The following is a 20,517-nucleotide window of genomic DNA, read 5'->3' as shown; positions in this document are numbered from 1 at the left end:
TTTTTTGAAGAGCGTTGTCCTGTATCCGGTTGGAAAACCTGTTCCTTCACTGCAGAATGCTATCGTAGGCTTTTGCGAGACCATGTTAGGCCTGCTTTGCAGCAAAGACGTGCGTTATCTTCCGTCATCTTCATGCAGGATGGTGTCCCGCCCCACGTTGCTAGTTCCGTTAAGACGTTCCTCCTTGACACATTCACTGAGGACAGAATAATAAGCCGAGGATGTAAGAATGAGTGACCCTCACGATCGCCAGATCTTGCTCCAGCGGACTTTTGGTTGTGGGGATACCTGAAGTCTCGTGTCTACCAGAGCTCTCCTGCCACTTTGATGGAACTGAAAGATGCCATTCAATTGGTCGTTGGTGGCATCGATGCCGACATGTTACACGCCTCACTTGCTTAATACCTTGTGGTAGCGGTCATGTTGAGCATCTTTTGCTTTAAAATAAAATGTACTATAATGTTACTGTGCCCTGTTTTCCTGATTTGCATAAACTGTCTCGGTATGACGTGTGAGCGCCATCTATCGGTCATTTTCTAAATACACTTTTTTTAATGGCAATAACAAAATCCAAAGGCTCTCTGAACATATTCCCGCAAACCTCAATTTTTTTTCGAGCATTACTTTTTTTATTATGATTTTTTGAAGTTTGCACGAATTTATGCCGTACCCGATATATATAATATTGATTATATTTCAATCTATATAAGCACTTTTTAAGAAAAAAACGGTATAGTAACTAAAAGTATGTGAAATGTTTAATTTTTTAAAAATTATTTAAACATTTAATTAAGGTTTAACTTTAATATTACTAAATTTAGTAACACGCGTATAAAAAATTTAAATGTAAAATTTTACCTTTTAATTAGAATTTTAGTTTTAAAAAATCGCTTTTTTAAAAAAAGTTTTAAAAGAATTATGAAGCTTTCTTTTAACCTAATTTAAATATTCCATTATAAAGTTTATCGAGGCCAACATGAGTCAATCAGCCAACTGTGCAAAAGACTGGATCATATTAATCTGTAGACGAATTTGAAAACATGAAAAAAATTCTTAGGAACATTGTTTTGAGATTTCAAGGGTTCTTGAATTTAATTTGAATAAATAAGAGTACAGGACCATTAAAATTCAAATTAAAGTATAAAATTATATCACCTTAACTTCCCAAAAAAGCAAGGAATCGGGACTGTCCAATGTCGCAGAGTGATGGACAGTTGCCTATTTGATAATCCGGCCTTAACTTAAAAGCTTTTATAAAAACAGATTATAAAAGTGACCTAAGTCTTTTGTTTTTTCTTTTTCTGAATATTTAAAAAATACATTCGTATTTATAATTATTTTTCTTTCTAAAAATTAAATTTTAGTCCAAGAATTAGGAGAATAAATATTTATTTTTGCATAAAAAATGAAAAAGCTATTAATTAAAACTTAAATTATTTTGAAATAATTTAGAAAGTAAACAAAAAATACTAACCCAGAATCGAGTCTGGATCCTCGCGAATGCTACGCCACTACCGTAACCACTACACTATTCAATCGTTCGCTCAGGGTAAACATTATTAGTATATATGCTATATTGAAAGTGTCAAGATGGTTATTCAGCCTTAATATTTTCATGAATGAACATTCTAAATGTATACTATCATTATACAAAATCTTATCCCGAACTCAATTTTAAATCTCGTGCCTTCTCCTTGTTAATATAAGTTTTAAATATACCCCTTTCGGTTTATAATTTTGCGGGTAACTTTGCTTCTAACTACCGTATAAACAAAAGTAAATCATTTATGGAATCTTAAATGTGTTAACAAAGTAATAAAGAAATTCGAAATTTTTATGAAAACGGGGATTTTAGGGTATATACATATAGTAAGTTATTAATAATGCTGACATTGAGACAAAATTTTTATAAAGATAGCATTTCTTTCTTTAATAGTTTCTTACCTTTTGAATATCCACTAGTTATTTTAGATTTTAATTAAAATTTATAAAAACTTGCAATTGTTATACGAAATTTATGAAATTTTACTATATAACATTTTCAATAAAACATACGTTTTAGTTTCACTATTTCATTCACAATGATGATTTAATATCCCGCTATTGAAGGGCCCCCAATATGATTAAGAACTCAAATAAAGTTCTGAACAATAATAGCGGGATGGAAAAAAGAGTGAAAGAAATTTAACTGGAACAGTTGATGCGTTTAGAAATATTCGAAATTTACGGATATATTGCAGTCTAGTACAAATGTATAACATTTTATAAACATAAAATAAGTAAATTTACATTATTTATCCCGCCAACTAATTGCATATAATACTTTGATAATTCATATATAGAATGTTTAAAATTGTAAGATCTAATCATGTCCATGCCAATGGTAATATCCTTCTGGGTGTCAAAAAAGAAAATTAGCAGAAAAGAAAAAAGAAGAAAAGCTAATTTTTAAGAAGTGGGAAGTAGATCTTTTTCTTGTTTACAAAGTAATTCTAGCAATGAAATTGCTTCGACTTCAAAAGTTACAATTCAAGTTTCAACTGGAGACGAAAATTTCGCATAAACTATACCCTCTTACAGTAAAAATGTAAAAACTGCAATTCTTTGAAGAACCACATGTTTATACAAATATGATAGTATCAGAAAATAATATGATTAAGTGAATGTAAGTGATCCAGGTTTATGGTCAATTATTATAATTGATTTTAGAATGTTTTGTGTTAAAACTGGACTTGTCCAACACAAAGTAGTTTTTGCTAAGAATGCTGAAGGTAGATCATTTTCCACTACGTACTACTTTTAAAAAGAGTGCCAAATGGTGAAATTCTGCTTCATAGCTGGTTAGTTTATTCAAAAACACAAGACCACGTATTTGTTTTTGCTGTGCATTATTTTCCAGAGGAAATGAAAAGTCAGCACGATTTATGGGAAGGCTATAATAACTGGAGAAAACTGTCAACTGTAATTCAAGATCATGAGCGTTCTATTTGTTTCTTTAAGTCATTTATTGCTTGGAAAGAATTACTAAAACGACTAAATTTATATTCGACTATTAGTAAAACAAATCAAATTAACATTAATAAGGAAATGGAACGACTTAAATTACTATTTCAAAGAATTGTAGATGTGATTCTATTTTTATCATGTAATAATTTTCCACTTCGAGGAATCCACGAAATAATAGGAACACCCAATAATGGAAATTTTTAAAATTTAGTCGAATTATTAAGTAAGTACGATTCCGTGCTTATGGATTATATCAACAATGAAACAATATATAAAACAAATTCAGAAAATAGAATTGTGCATCATTTAGCATTTGAGACACAAAAACAAGTTATTCCTGCATTAGAAAATGAAGTTCTTAACAAAATTAAAGACAATATTAAAGCAGCCATGTACTACAGTATCCAAATGGATTCTACTCCTGATATTTTTTATAAGGAACAAACTTCAGTCTTTATTAGATTATGCAAATTTTGAAGAGAAAAGATGAATTTTAAATGAGTCATTTATAGGGTTTATTGAAGTAGCTGATGTGACTGGAGTAGGGCTGGTAAAAACTCTATTGGAAAGATTAAGTGAGCTTGACTGAATTATTATGGATTGTAGTGTAGCATAGGACAACGGTAGCAACATGAAAGAGAAATATAAAGGTGTACAATCTAGAATAATTGCTCTAAACCCTCATGCAATTTATGTGCCTAACCTATCACACTCTTGTAATTTATTAATTTATGGTGCCGCTTCCAATAGTATATATTGTAAAAATATTTTAGGATATTGCAACGTTTATTTTGCTTATTTTTTGCATCTAAAAAAGAAGGGAAATTCTACAAAAACAATTAAACATTACTCTTAAACCATTATGCGACACTCGTTAAGAAGCCAAAATAGATTCAGTTAAAGCAGTGTATATACTGTTTGAACAAATTTGTAATGTCCTAGAAGAATTTATTGATGTAAATAACGATAATGCAGCGGTATCCGAAGCAAAAAGTCTATTGGATTCAATACAAGAAATGACATTTATTTTATATTTAATAGCGTGGTTTGCAACATTGTCCAAAATAGTGTTATCAATAAACTATTTGAAACAAATCAATTGCTCTTTAGTCGACTGTTAATTTGTTTAATAAACTCAAACTTGAAATCCAAAATTTAAGAATGAAATTGAACACATTTTTAGACGAAGCAAAAAGAATAGCACGTAATTTGAATATTTTGGAACATTTTTCTGAAAAACGAATTCGAAATAAGAGAAAAATTATTTTTCGAAGTAGCAGAAGATGAAGTTAAAGAAAACCCGGTTGTGGAATTTAGATGTTATATTTTAACACTGTAATTGATACTGTTATTGTACAGATAAAAGTTGGATTTAAAAGTATTTCAAATTAATCACTGATATAAAAACATAAATTAGAAAAATGTTCAAAACTTTGTAACATTTTATAACAAAGATGTAGAAACTGTTTTGTATAGGAAATTGTTTTGCTACAGGATATGATTTTGAATGAAAGGAATGTAAATAATGCAAAAGACATACTGCAATATATACTAAATAATAAATATAATGAGTTATTTCTAAATGTAATAACTGCGTTAAAAGTTTTCTTTACGTTACCATTTGCTATAGCAAGTGCTGAGCGCTCTTTCAGCAAATTAAAATTAATAAAGAATTTTCTTCGGTCAAGCATGTGTTCAGAACGCTTAAATGCGCTTGTTATTCTAAGCACGGAAAAAAAATTGTTATTTTTCTGAAGTAATTAATAACAAAAACAAAATCACGAATTAAATAAACGTGCAACAGTAATATGCTTTCATGTTTGCAATTTTTTTTTTACTTTACAAAAAAATTAGGGCCCCAAACAGTTTTTTGCACCTGGGCCCCTTTATATAGAAGGCCGGCTCTGTGTATATAAATGCATCACATTAACCTTCTAAAACCGAAAATAAGTCGGACTTTTACTCTCAACTAATTTTTGGAATATATGAAATTTAGTCGCAGTCATCCTCGGATTTATTCTTTTGTATAACAAATATCTAAAAACAAAAATGTGATTTTGAACATTAAATCGCTCTGAAAAATGCAAATCATTTCGTGAATTATAATAGGCAATGCAATTACAACCAAGGAAACTACAAATGCTTAATGACATACGAGTAACAGCTCTCACTTCAATAGTGGAAAAAAATGAATAAAATTTAAAAGTAATCAAGTTGTTTATGAAAACATGGTGACATACCGCTCTTCTTTACTAATGATATTAGGCTAAACACAAATTTTATAAGCGTAAGGTACTGTGTGCTACAAAGCAAAAGTGGCATAAAAAGTAAACTCCCCACCCCACCCAAAAAATAACGCAAATCGGATGCTGGTATATACGTATACATCTCTAAATTTGAAAGGGATTTAATTGCATATTTTTCAAATGATGAGAACAACACTTTAGGCCTTGTCAAATGAGTTTTTGGTAACATTAAGGTCCAGGGTAGTGATATTGAAGACAATAATGTAAAGGAGATGAATAGAGTTAAAAGTATTTTGATTTCCAGCTACTAATTAAAATTTGGGACTATATCATATAAGTCCAAGATGAAATTCTAAACCCTAAACACACTGAAAGACAAAGTCAATGCTTAAGATATGAAAGTAAATATAATGTCTGTATTAATAAAATATGGTTATAACATTAAAAGTTACATGTAATTTCTTCACACTTGTGATGACTAAACATAAATTAATGAGACACAGGGGAGAGCTACCGAATTTGAACCATCCCTTACATCGGATCGTACGTCCAATTTTGTTGACAAGCTATAACTACCCATTATACTATACTAACAAGACTGAACTACCCATTTCAGTCATGAAATGGGTAGTTAGGTTACAATAGTGTAAAGCTGGTTTAGGGAATAAATTTTTTTAGAGAAAGCGTTTCGTGATTGCAATTAAAGAGCAAATGTTTACATTTAGGCTTGAATAATTTATAAATTCTTAAGACAGATATTTCGTACATTATTTGAAGATAAAAAAAAAAATTATATCTTTAAGGAATTCATTTGTTTTGGCCACAATATACTATAATTATTTTAATAAATGGATTTAAAGGTAAGATTCAGTGGTTTTTGTTATTGTCTAAAAACTCATCAAACTGTACTTTAAATCAATAGGATTATCATGAAATGTAGGAAAGGCGCAAGAAGCAGTTGGAATCACTGCTGTAGTCCTCATAAACTGGAAATGGAAAAGACATAAATAAAGACATTAAATGTTGGCTCAAAAAGAATAAAAGCTAAGGCTACATACATCAAATGTGAGGCAACAATTGAAGGACTAATTTAATGCGTAGAAGACCTACTTGGTGGCATACATTATATTTTGAATTCTTTTATATATATATATATTGTTTCATTTGTTCTTAAAATAACTGATGGTACAATTTGTTATACCAGTAGTCCAATATGGGTAACTAATTACAATGCAATGAAGATACAATTCTTTACATTTTTAATTTTCCGATTTTTTGAAGTGTCTTTATTAGAAACATAATTACTCTATTTCGAAGATAATGAACTACAAGAAGAAAAAAAAACTTTTTTTATTATTTCTCTATCACTGAAAATAAAAAAACAAGTACAGATGGTTCAAATTCGGCAATCTTCTTCTATATGAAAACAAATTTACTTTATTAATAATTAGTTGATATATTCGTTCATGAGCAATATTTAGAAAAATCAGAGTTCAACTTCAAAATGACCACCATCAAAAAGTTTAAAACGTTTATATTATTTTTGAAAGCTAGCTTAAAAGAAGCATTCTAGCTCTTAAGAAATTAAAAAGGCATTACGAAAAGTAATTTCATAAATGTCTATAAATAATATGAGAATGAAATGCTCATATTGTTTTTATTTTTCCGGAGAATAAGAAAGAAAATTGGTGACATAACTTAAGAAGCCATTTCTCGGATTTCAAATTATAAAAATACATGAAGAACGCTACTGTTCTCTAAGATGCCCAACTCTGAATATTTTCACTTACGCGTAAGTGGGCTGGTGTATAGCTCTTCTATCTTAAGGAGAAATTTCAGTGGCTCATCTTTACTTTCTCTAACAGCATTACTGTTCGCAATCCGTGTATTTAAAAAATATCAGCTGATTGGTTGAAATGAGCTTACTCTAGCCTGCCGTTTATGGATAGTATTCATCTGACACGAATCTAGGATTCCATTTTCATCGAAGGAAAAAAAAGACTTTGCTTACACAGCTTGTAAGATAAAAGTTTATAATTAAAGATTAAAAAAAAAACTTTGATTGAAATATTTGAAAAATGCCAAGATTCAAGATTGGGTTTGAAAATTGCGGGAGGCTCCAAAAGTCCGTATATAAAAGTTAAAAGGTATGTAGGGCACACACATAAAGCTATTTTTATTATTGATCATGGAATCGAAACAGAAAGAACGATCAACATAAGAGTTCTTTGACGGGCAATTTTGTAAAAGAAAGGGATACAATACATAAGGAATATAGCTGAAGTTTAAAGGAACACATTTCGTAATAGCACAACTCAATTGCTTTAACAACAGCATTACGACAGGGGAATGACAAATAGGACGCATTATGAACAATGAAGTTATGTAAGTGTTCAGGGGATTTGGCCCCCATATCTACAATTTGCAGGTTCTTATTCGTATAACAGTGCTGTTGTATTATTGTAAATTTATATTTCATTAACCTTGTCTTGTGCACTTTTTTTCTGTTGTGTTTTTTTTTTTTTTTTTTTTTAACTTAATTCACTGACAAAGAATTTCCTGTAACTGTCGGCGTTTACGACCCCAAGTTTTATTTTTTGAAATAACTTATTTCTTAACCAACATTTTAAATTTGTCTGACCCACTTTTGAATTATCCTGTACATTCGATAAAACTTAAGTCATGCAAAAAGCACAAAATGATATACAGGGTGGTTATAATTAAACTTCCCCTATAAACAGCATTCTACAACGCAAATGGATGAACGGATTGCAGCGAATTTCAATATATAGGCATTATACGAGATGTGCCACGGAATTCCGAAAAAAAAATTTTAGTTCCAAAATGTCCACCAGAGAGCTCCTTTTCCTTTAATGCTTTTCCGTAAAAACATGAAATTTAACACAATAAGCGCCCAAAACGGAATACAGAAACAATATTGTCACGAAGAACTATAGTATAGAACTCAATGACACACACAAGAGGTAGAGCTAAACCAATTTATTAACTGAACTCTGAACTGAGAATACAGTGAGTGATAAATCCTCTGCTTTTATATTAGCAGGGAAAGTTCCAGAATACTATTCTGCAGACAGTAAGAGAAGTCCAGAACACTTATCCGGTAAACTAAAGAAATGTCCAGTATCTTCTGGAACATGAAATAAAGGAAAACATAAAATCAAGTAATTAAATATTTACACATACTATGAATCCCATCGTCTCTAGCGGGTTCGAACTCAAGGTTATGAGACCACTGCCATGACCCTTCGGCCATGTAGATTCGACTGCCTTTCTTCAATGCGGCAATATTAACAATTCAGAATAAGAATTATGAGTAATAAAATGTAAAACCAGAAAAAGCTGTCAATTCTAGGAAAAAAATATCGAGATTTGCATGCTTGCGAAGAAGAGGAAACTTTATGCTAAACAGGTTAGGATAAGAAACATTTGTAGTTGTTGTCATGATTTATGTCGATGTTTCCGGCTGTAATGATGACGGTATCTTGTTGCGATATTGAATGACTTCTCTAATGAAGAGAGTACGATGACATGTAGGAATATTTGTTCAAAGCGTTGGCTCAATTTTGAGGAAACTCAGTAAGCGTATGTGTCATTGTTCAACTAAATACTATTTGTAATGGTAAATGATTCCTTTTGAAATGGTTTGGGGGAATTAATTGAAAGATATTTAACAAATGTTAGAATGAAATTTTTATTCTCAGGAGTTTTCAAACGATCGATGTTCAGAAGGGGCTTAACAATGTAATAATGACACAAAAAGTAAATAATATACAGGGTGGTAATAATTAAATTCCCCTATAAATAGCATCCTACAACGCAAACGGGTGTACGGATTGCTACGAAATTTCATATATAGACTATACACGAGATGCGCTCACGGAATTTCGAAAAAAAAAGTTTAGTTCCTAAATGTCCACCAGAGGGCGTCTTTTCCGGAAAAGCATTAAATTTCACACAATAAACGACCAAAACGGAATACAGAAACAATATTAACAATCCGGAACAAGAATTATGAGTAATGAAATGTAAAACCGGGAAAAGCTGTCAGTTCTAGGGGGGAAAAAAATGTCAAGGTTTGCATGCTTGCGAAGAACAGGAAGCTTTATGCAAAACGGGTAAGGGTAAGAAACGTTTGCAGTTGTTGTCATGTTTTATATCGATGTTTCCGGCTGTAATGATGACGGTATCTTGTTGCGAAGTTGAATGACTTGAAAAACTCCATAACGCTTCATGTGCGAAGCATCACAACTGATCAGTTATGATCTGCTGTTGAACACACTGTCCATCGACTTGAAATTTTGCAGAGAAATGAGGGTGGCCACATGGAGCACCTTCCCCTACATCATCCTGGACACGATTAACAACTGGTCTTCTTGTGCAATTTCGTCCTAATCTGTTCTTGTTTCTGCAAACTGAACTGGGCTTTTTTTTTTCCCCACAAACAGCGTACTGTTATTTTTTCCTTACCTATACTTAATGTGCTTCGATGACAAGGTGATCAGAAACTAGTAATTATTGTTAATATTGTTTCTGTATTCCGTTTTGGTGATTTATTGCTTTAAAATTAATGTTTTTCCGGAAAAGGCGCCCTCTGGTGGAAATTTTGGAACTTTTTTTTTAAAAAAAAATTCCTTGAGCGCATGTCGTGTATAGTCTATATACTAAATTTCGTTGCAATCCATTCACTTGTTTGCGTTGTATGATGCTGTTTATAGGGGAAGTTTAATAATAACCACCCTGTACATCATTATATCTTGTCATTTTCTTTAAAATACATTTTGCTACTTTCTTACTGTACAATGTCTTATCCAGATGGTAAAAGTATGTCAAAAAAATTTAACATAAAATACAGAAATTTGCTTTCACACTTTTTGGAGTCGATTCATGTGATGGTACAGTCTCATGACATCGTAACTACATTTATCAACTAATTGTATATTTGTTTTACGTTGTGTTGTAACGTTACATACATTTACTTCATGCGAAACACGCACTGGATTCTAAATTTAAATGACTCGTGTCACTGTTTTATGTTTGCTTAAAATCGAGAAATTTCAACAAGAAATCAAAATATAAGAAATTCGATATACTACTGAAAAATGTACAGATTATTTTATAAAAATTTTGTTATAAAGAAACTTGTGATTCATATTTATTTATATGTAGTATTTATCCCGAGCATCTGGACAGTTTCCCTTTGTAAGGGAAAAAATGTTTAATTTATGAAACTATTTATTTCTTATTTTGTACTGATTTTAAGAATATCTTTCATTACTGGTGTGAATGAGCTTTTGGACATACAATTTATCCTTATTGCAAAAACTCCTCTGGTGGCTATCATTTGTTATAATAATAATTTAGTGAATTGCTTTCTTTCATAATGGAATTTCAAATGGAATGAATTCATTTGAATTTATTTATAACAAATTAAAAAGTATACGAATGTGACATAAAAGCGCAAGTGAAAATTCTACTATGGAGTTTCTGACTGGCATGTTATTATTGGAATTGTATTGGCAAAAGTCGGCGATTGAATGTTTTGATGGATGAGCATGAATTTGATGATGGATGAGCATTATAAATTTCGAGAAAGACTGTGTATCAAACTGAATTCAAAATATTGTTAAAATTAAGGGGAAAATCACGCAGAAATGAAATTGATATCATTAAAAGGGTAATTTTTTGAGTCTTTAGTCAGAGATCGTTTTTGTAGGATCGTTTTGGAAGTTATGAACATCAGTTTCCATAGGCAATTCACAGCAATTACCCATTTGCAGACTGTTGCGCCTATTTTTGCGTTCGATTAAACTTTCTGTTTTAAAACTTATTTCTTGATTATTTTTTTTTTTTTAATATTTTCTTTTGACTGAACGGATATTTTGGTGACGCAGCGAATCCTCTCCAGAACATTTTTGATAATATTCTGCATTTGCATTAATTAGATAAGTGAAAAGATGAATTTAATGCAGTTGTAAAAGCGGTCAATGAAGTAATCTGACCTTCATATAATAGTTTGTTTAAATTTGATTGTTGCCATTCGATAATACGTAATAAGACCGATTTCTGTGCCACGTAGTTTACGATTTATATATATAGATACTGTATAAAATTTTAAAAAATGTTTTTGTTTGTGTAATTTCCTAATGAATACTGCTACTTAACGATTACAATAAAGTCTCGTTATCCCGCAATTGTTAAACCTAAAATATTTTTTTAAAAAATTCAACCACCATAATAAACAGTCGTTTTTTTTAACAATATATATATATATATATCGTTTTTTTTTTTTTCTTTAAAACAAGTGAATCAACGAGTACAAAATGTGCTGTTTATTAATACTTTAATCATTGTGCCCATATGTCTTACGGACTTCCAATTATCGCTTCTCAAACTCATAACCTGAAATTAAATCATTCAAAAACGCAATAATGCTAAATTACAATAATCTACAAACACCTCAAGTATTCTTGGATTCTTACTTACTATTCTTGGATTCTTACTTATATCTCTACTCCTACTTACTTTACATGAAATTTCTTGAATAGTTTGTTTCATTAGAAATTCGATAACTTGACTTTTATGTGAAGTTATTAATTTTAGAAAATTCGTCTTGAATATCAAAAACGGAGATAAAAAGAAAAACAAATTGTAAAATGTTTGAAAATTGTTTTGTTCAGAGTCAAAATTTTGCAATTTCAGAATAAAGTACTGCAATATTTTGAATAAAACCAATTTTCCACATGGAGAAAGAATGAAAAATCTTTTTCCCTGCGGATTCAGAAAGTAGTTAAATAATGTGACGAATAAAGCAATAAAGTTGTATGGCAACGAAAAATAAAAGGAAAACTCAATCAATCAATTCTATTTGCACTTGAAGACTCCAGAAAAATGCTATAGAAAGGAATTTCCTGAATACCGACAAATGCTTCCTTAGAATTTTCTCGGCTCGAATAAAAAAGTATCTTCGTGAAGCATTACAAGTAGTAGAATAAAGTTAATTATCGAAGTGAAACTTATAAGCATTCAACCGAAGTATTTATTATAAGTATTGGGACCATGTTTAGTAGAAAATTCATTTACAGAATTTTCTACTGAACAGGTAATTTAATAAAAATTGTCTTAAGGAACTGTCTTCTCACCAAATTTTAGACTTAGCCATTTTTTTTTTTTTTTTTGCATAATTATTTAAAAACAATTCCCAGACTGTAGAATGTATCTGCGAAGACACGAAAAAAATGACAAAAATTGTAGTTAAAGCCAAAGAAAGAAAATGTTTTCTATTAATGAAAAAACAAACGTCATTTTTAAAAATAAACAAAAGTACATGCAATTTGATTTATTTCCTTTATGTCTCGCTTTGACGTTATATGAGAACTATTTGAAAATCGACATTGTAATTTTTTTTAACTTGGTTAGATGACGAGGGCGACCCTAAGCCAGCAGCTTCTCTCCAAATTTCCTAACCCATACAAATGCGAAAGTTGACAAGGCCTCCTCACTAATCGAGTATAAATAGCTTTGTAAACCATTAGAGATAGGTATATAGTTCTAAGTGAAAAAAAAATACTTTATATATGACGTAAAGAAATATATTTTCTATGTTTGAGTCAAAAGCCGTACTACTTAAAAAATTACAGAGTTTAATTATTTATGTTAGTCACCTGGCCTTATCAGTAGACTTCTTTGAGCTAATATTTTAATTTGAAAAAGTCCCACTCTTTTGCATCTAAAACTTACCGAACTATGCTTGCTCGACGCGATCGTTGATTGGTTAAAAATAATGAAATTCAGAGCTAAATAACTCGAATCAGTTTCAATCGCAAAAGGCTTTAAAAAAAAAATAGTATAGTGTCCCATTGTTTTATTAAAGTACTAGCCGCCTTTGGCGACCAGCCGGTTCGCCAATCTTAATGTTCGTTAAAATTTTAATAATTAAATATTTTATGCAATTCCAACTTTAATAGATACTTCAGCAAAATATTTTAAAACTTCAAATTTTGATAGTCATATAATTCACTCATAATATTATAAAGGCCTTCAGTCATAACGTGATATGTATCTCTCTAATTTTCTGTTACCCCTAGTAGAATTTATGCTTTAAATTAAAGTGCAAAGGATTAATCTGCAATTAATATAATAATATTTTTTACTGAAACAAAGCATTTTTTTTAATAATATGATTACTGATAATAGAGTCACTGAGCGTTTAAACTTTATGGGCACTAAAGAATATCTTTCTTAATTTATGTAATATCTCAAGAATTTGTCAACAAAATTTTCTCAGATTCATCATGAACGGATCGATTCATTAACAATGTTTCATTTTAAATGCATCAAACACTAAGAAAATAAAATAATCGGTCGAAAACAGGTTTAAAAAAACTACTTAAAAAACGATGTACTTAAAACTATAAGCATATATCAAAAAATATATAACTAACATAAATACAATTTAATTACAAAAGCATGCAACTAACCTAAAAATAATTTAAATCATTGAAAACAGGTTAAAAAAAAACTACTTAAAAAACGATGTACTTAAAACTATAAGCATATACAAAAAATATATAACTAGCATAAATACAATTTACTTACAAAAGCATACAACTAACCTAAAAGTAATTTAAATCGTCCGTTGATAATGGTTGCCATGCCAACAATCAGAACACAGTGCGCATGCGTGAATTTTCTTCGCCTTTTACGGTAACGCAAATGCGTGAATTTTTCTACGCCAGTTGGGGTAACGCTATGCAGATTAGAAATTTTTAATTTCCTTTATTCTGTGTTATTTTAATTCAAAAGTACTTCAGAATGAATCTGAAACATGGATTAATTAACAATGTTTAATTTTAAATGCATAAAACATTAAGAAAATAAACAGAATCGTTTGAAATAATCCGCCGAAAAATCTTAACCCTAGCCTCATTACTGTTGGTAGAAAAAAAGAACTAAAACCTAAATCATTTGGCGTTGGGGAAAATGGAAGATTATTTTGGCGGAAAAGTTGGCGGTGGGGAAAATGGAAGATTTTTTTGGCGGGAAAGTTAGTTTTTAATTAATAATTAAAATTCTAATTAAAATTTCAAAAAAAGGGACCCCAGGTGCACATTCCCGACCTCTAAGGTATACATGTACCAAATTTGGTAGCTGTATGTCAAATGACCTGGCCTGTAGAGCGCCAACACACACACACACACACATTGAGCTTTATTATAAGTATAGATGATTGATAGAACATGGGGACTGTATAAAAATTTATATAAAAATAAATTTATTAATTCAAACAACATGGTATATAATTCTCTCAGTCATTTAAAGTATTTTGCTCTAGTAATTATATGCTTATCCCTAACGATGCAGGAATTAGTTGTTGGGCCTCGGTGAGAATGTATGTACACTCTGTATCTGAGTACCGAAAAGTTATATTTTGTTAGTGATTACATTTGCAGTTCTAACGTTATCGGAAGAGAAGAGAATATTGAATAAAAAGTATTAGAAAAGTATGCAATCAAAATTGATATGGAAAGACGGTTACTAAATTTTACAACGTTTGAATTCTGTTGACTTAAAATATTAGAAATCAAAAATATAGATTTAAGTTTTAGTTGATTGTACTCTTTTGTATATGATCACAATATACATAAGTTTACATTTATGCGCTTAGAATTAGAATTTACAAATACGAATATACATCCACCCTCGAAAAAAAAATGCTGCGTTTTTTTTCCTCTAACAGAAGTAGATGTCAAAGAGTGGAGACATTAAACCAAATAGAGTCATTAAATTACCTAAGTGCTTCAACTACTATTTTTCACTTTTGTTATTCTTTTTAATAAGTAGTTTTGAGTTATTTAATGCATGTAGCCGTACTGTTCTTGGCTAAATCACCAATTTTCTTGAGAAGAAAGGGCCTTAGGACGACTTGTTTTAAGAAAGAGAGCAAGTAGCTATAATAGCTCCACCATTCACAAATTGCTGATCGCTAGCTGTCGGTGCTAACGAACTAACAGAGGTAAGGGGACAGAGTCTGATTTTTTCCCCCATTTTCATATGTGGAGTAAGGAAGTGAGGTTTGACACTTGACCAGAATTCTTGAAAATAGCTTCTGCGTCTCCAGCACCCCTCTACTTCCCCCCTGATAGTATTGAATGTAGAAATTAATCGTTTTCTTTTATATCTGACGATAAATATATTGTAATTACTTTCAAAATTTTATAGGAAGTCTTTCATCTGATTGCGAATGGATATTTTTCAATTCGGATTTTTTTTTTTATCGTTTATTTTCTATTAAATAGATACTTTTATAGATAGTAATAAAATTCGTTCTTGAGTTATTATATGCAATATGAGTGTATATAGAATTTATTTAAGAAGTATTTGAGACTCAATTGAAACTCACTGAGTTTGTAGTGAGTTCTTTACTTTAAAATGTTTTTTATAAGATATGATCACACAAGTAATGACATACAAAACCAACCCAGTCCTCAAGCATGACTTTTTATAATTTTTAAAATATTAGCCTTAAATATTACTAGTGTTATCCACTTTTTAATCAGAATGCTACGCAATTTCAAGGAATCTTTGTTTTGACTGTGTGGAGTAATCTTTTAAATACAATTTTGACATTTTAGAATGTGAGACTACAATTACATTTCTAAAACATAACTTAACATTTATTTAAAATATCATTTAATATTTAAAATGAGAATCAGATAAATAAGTACTTTTATATATATAGTTACGAAAGATGGGGAAAAAACCCATCCTACAATAAAAAAAAATTCCCTATATCAAAATTGCAAATAATTTTAGGTATTTCTTTAAAAATAATATTTTAGGTAATGAAAAAAGGTATTTCTTTAAAAATGTACCATGAATACACGCAGGATAACTAACATTTTTTACTGTTTCTTCATTCATTATAAGAATAAAAATTAATTATATTTGAATTGTGCATCGAAAAAGCAATCTGTAATAGGAGCATCATAATTCAATTTTTAATTCACATTTTTCATCTCCTATTCTAAAGATTTTCATGCGATATATTATCTATTTCCCTCAACTATATCTTGTATATAATAGTCTGATTTTCTTCTTCAAATAGATTGAAATCATTCATATATCAGCCTATTATAGTCTCACAATATCTTATACTTTCCATTTGAGTCAATGGCGCAAATGGCAATAGGGACATAGAAATTATTGGAACCCCTCATATGGTCCATATCGACTTAAAGACAAAAAGTTCTGTAACATTTTATCTTCCTGCCATTCGTCCAAGACTAGTACCTGGGATATCAATATTCTAGACTCCTCTCTCCTTGCCCTCGTCCTCAGAATGGCATTGTCGAGTAGTTTCTTGGGCATTTTAAAGATGAAAGTTTTTTATTTTGTGAGTTGCTTTGCTGTCAACTCAGAACTTTAGACTCTGATATGAGAGAAACATCGATTCACGAAACGAATAACTTAATGTTTAATTTAAAGAAAAGGAAGCAGCAACTGTCTCAAATATTTTCAATTACCAACTTTTTACCCTCGCAAACTAGTGCATCATCACAAGATGAAAATCAAAACTTCCGTTTTCCTGGAAAAAAATAAAAGAAGTTATTTAGACAAATTTTCTTCTGCGTTTTTTTAAAAATACTTCATACAGAAAATATAAAAAAAATTCCGGATTTCAATTTATGAAATGCTAATAAAAATTGTATTTTTTGTATATATATTATTATTAATATCTAATATTTCTTAATATATGATGTGTTTGGTGAAAATTTTCAGAAGTTTCAAATATCTTAGAAGTCAAACTCATATACTAATTCAAATCAAATGTATGCTAATACAAACCATGCATTTTAGATTAGAAAAAAATATAGTAGGATTCAAAAATTCTTTAAAAATATGAATTATTAAATTTTTTAATATATTAAAAATATTAAATATGTTGAATTAAAAATATATTTATTCAATATAAATATTTTAGTACAGTTCAAAAAGTATTCATAAAATTTTAAATCAATCTTTTGGTACTAGGTTGAGTTAATATTAGATATGAGAAAATTATGCATAAAATTTATTAGAGAGAAATGTATTTTTGAATTAATCTTTAAAGTATAATATTTGTAAATAAAAATATTAAAATCCACGTTAGTGATACAATAACAATAGTATTACCAAAGTTATGTGAATTTATTAAATACTGCAATATATTTTAATTACATATAAAAATTTGAAATATTTTCCTGGGAATAATTTCTTAATACATACTTCGTTGAAAGAAACTGCAGTTTAAAATATTTTTAAAAAGATTCTGTCTTATTTAAACATACGTACCAACTAAATATCTATTTCCAATTCTGATAAGACATAAACAATCTCTACTTCTAGTTCAAGTAAGTACAAAAGTATTTGAATTGCAAAATGTGAATAAAAATACAAATAAAGTAAAAGGATAAAAACCCACAATTAAATATATATATAATTGTGGGTTTTGTGTGAGCACAGTATTTATTACTGTATGTGAACAGTGAATAAAACTAATTTAAATATCATCTATACTTATGATTATTTTACTGCCGTGCTTTAAAAAAGTATTTATATTTTTGCAGCAATATCATCATCATCATATTTGGCTAGACAGCCCAGTGTGGCCCAGTGCCTTCCTCTGAATTCTGTTCCACCGCATTCTATTTTTACCACTTGTGCACTATTTTCTTTCCTGGATTTCTCCGCTGACTGCATCCATCTCATTTTGGGTCTACCCCTTTTACTAATAGTCAGAGGTTTATGTAAAATATTTTTTTTTAATATGGAATCATTATTCATTCTAAATATATGAGCCGCCCAGTTCCTCCGAATTATTTTTATGAACTTTATAATATCTGACTCTCTATCGTATCGTAATATCGTAGATCGTATCAGTATTAGAATCATACCCCTCTTTGAAAAGTATTTTTCACTGGTATTTCTGACTTTATGATATTGGTTACATAATAACAGCTCGTAAAATATTTGTCATCCCTAATTACGTACTAATTAACTTTGTTATCACTTTTGCCTAGTGGTTACGGTACGCGGCTAGGGACCCGAGCGTCGCGGTTTGTTCGGTCCTTGGCAATGCCAATTTCCACATTGGTGACCTTCACCACGAATCCTTCGTGCAGCTGTTGTGGCGCCATCTACCCGCAGCAAAAAAGAGTTCAGACACACTTGATGCAGCAACCAAAGGTCGTCAGAATCAGTTGACGCATCAGCAACAACTCACACACGTTCATCATAACGCATGGCGCGATAATATCGTTCGTCTCTCCGCCGACTCACTGGTGGGGGAGTATTGTGGTGATAGCTTCATAAGCCAGTTAACAGCCTCCGGATTAGAGTGTTCACTTTTGTCTAGTGGTTACGTTACGCGGCTAAGGACCTTAGCGTCGCGGGTTCTTCTCCACAAACCCACCTTTACCCACTGATGCACATTCCAGGAACAAACCTCCCACAAACAGTTGTGGCTGGCGGCGGGACCTATTGATCACATGCAGAGAGCTTCCAATTTTACAAAGAGTTAGATCCGAGCTTTCCTTATCCCATCGCATGATAACGAGTCTCGCTGGAAGCTATATGCGGCTTGTTTTATTGTACGAAAACAAGTTTTCTTTCTCACTCAAGTCTCCACAGAAAAATATTTATTCTGGAAAAAAACTTTATCTGAAAAAGAGAATCAATATCTTTCATTTAAATAGTCAATTACTAAACACATGTGGAGACTTGAACATGTTCTTTCTAATATTTGCAGTTTTATTTTGTTTTCAGCTTCTTGCATCTTTAAAAGCTTTAGTTTTAAATAAAAAAAAATGTAATCAGAATAATTTTATTTTATTGTTCACCAAATTTTAAATTGATAATTTTTTAAGAATCTCTTTCAAAAACCGCTGGCGAATATATTTAATTCACTAATCTTGATTGTGATTATTGTAGATTTCAATTCAAAATGTTCTCAAAATATAATTTAGCTGAATTAATGTTTAAAAAAAAGTTAAAATGCAAGATTGCTGGAGACTATACGATTTTAAGCAAAAAAGAAAGTTAATAAAGCATTCTGAAAAAATGTGTTTAATTTACCTTTGGATTACATTTATATTACATAGGGATTTTTTATTTGCTTAAAAACTTCATTAAAAGTAGTGATATTAATTATTAAATTTGTCGCTTATTGTATAATACCATTTGTCATAATTTGAATTTTAATGCAGTTGTATAACTTGTATCTTTATGTTGTATGAGATTCTTACTTAGTTAATATTTTATTGTAAAATCAAATTAGTCTCTTTATTTTTTAGAACACGAAAGAATATATACATTCATTTAATGACATTGCGGCAGAAAATTTAACCCATAGAAAAATTGTGAAAAAAATTCAAAACCTAAGTCCTTCTACGGTAAACTTGCAGAGTAGTGTTGTAGAATAAGACTATTAATAAAAAAAAAAAAATTGAAAAATTTTAATACAGTAAATATCTTAGTTTTCTGGAGGTTACGCGAAGCAAACATAGTATTCGCAACCTTTTAGTGAATACTATGAAGAAATGTGGTATAATAAAAATGCAGAGTAAATAATTAAGACTTTAATTCTTTAATGGTAATAAAACATTCTAACAATACCATTGTTTCAATGAAATCAAATCAGTTCTACTTATTCTTAAAAATGCACACACACACACACACACACACACACACACACACACACACACACACACACACACACACACACACACACACACACAAAGATATAAATATTTAAATAGCAGAACAAGAAATACGCCACATATAAAAATTATACAAATATATACATATTTTGTTTGTTTCAGGAATTAAATCGTTCTCCCTAATTTTGAGAAATAATTTATAATTCAATGTAATAAAAATGTTTTAATAAGTTTAAACATTTTAAAAAAATTCATGAGATTGGACACATTTAATTTTTAACAACTAGAACTCAGATGATACGATACGAAAGTAACAATCGATACGATCTGTCCAATGGAAGCTCTCGAACAAAACAGAAAAGGAGAAATCTGTGAATGGGTTGAAAAGTGAACGGACCGGTTATTGGAATTATAGTATCATTGAATTGCATATCACTGAAATTTATCGGAGCGGTGATTTTACTGGAAAGTGTGAAGTCGCCGCTCCACTTCATGAGAGTGACCTTGACTTTCCGATATTCGCATTTGATGATGCACTATTCCATACA

The sequence above is a fragment of the Argiope bruennichi genome, chromosome X1, assembly GCF_947563725.1.
Source record: "Argiope bruennichi chromosome X1, qqArgBrue1.1, whole genome shotgun sequence".
Classification (NCBI taxonomy): Eukaryota; Metazoa; Arthropoda; class Arachnida; order Araneae; family Araneidae; genus Argiope; species Argiope bruennichi.
This window is presented reverse-complemented; position numbering follows the sequence as displayed.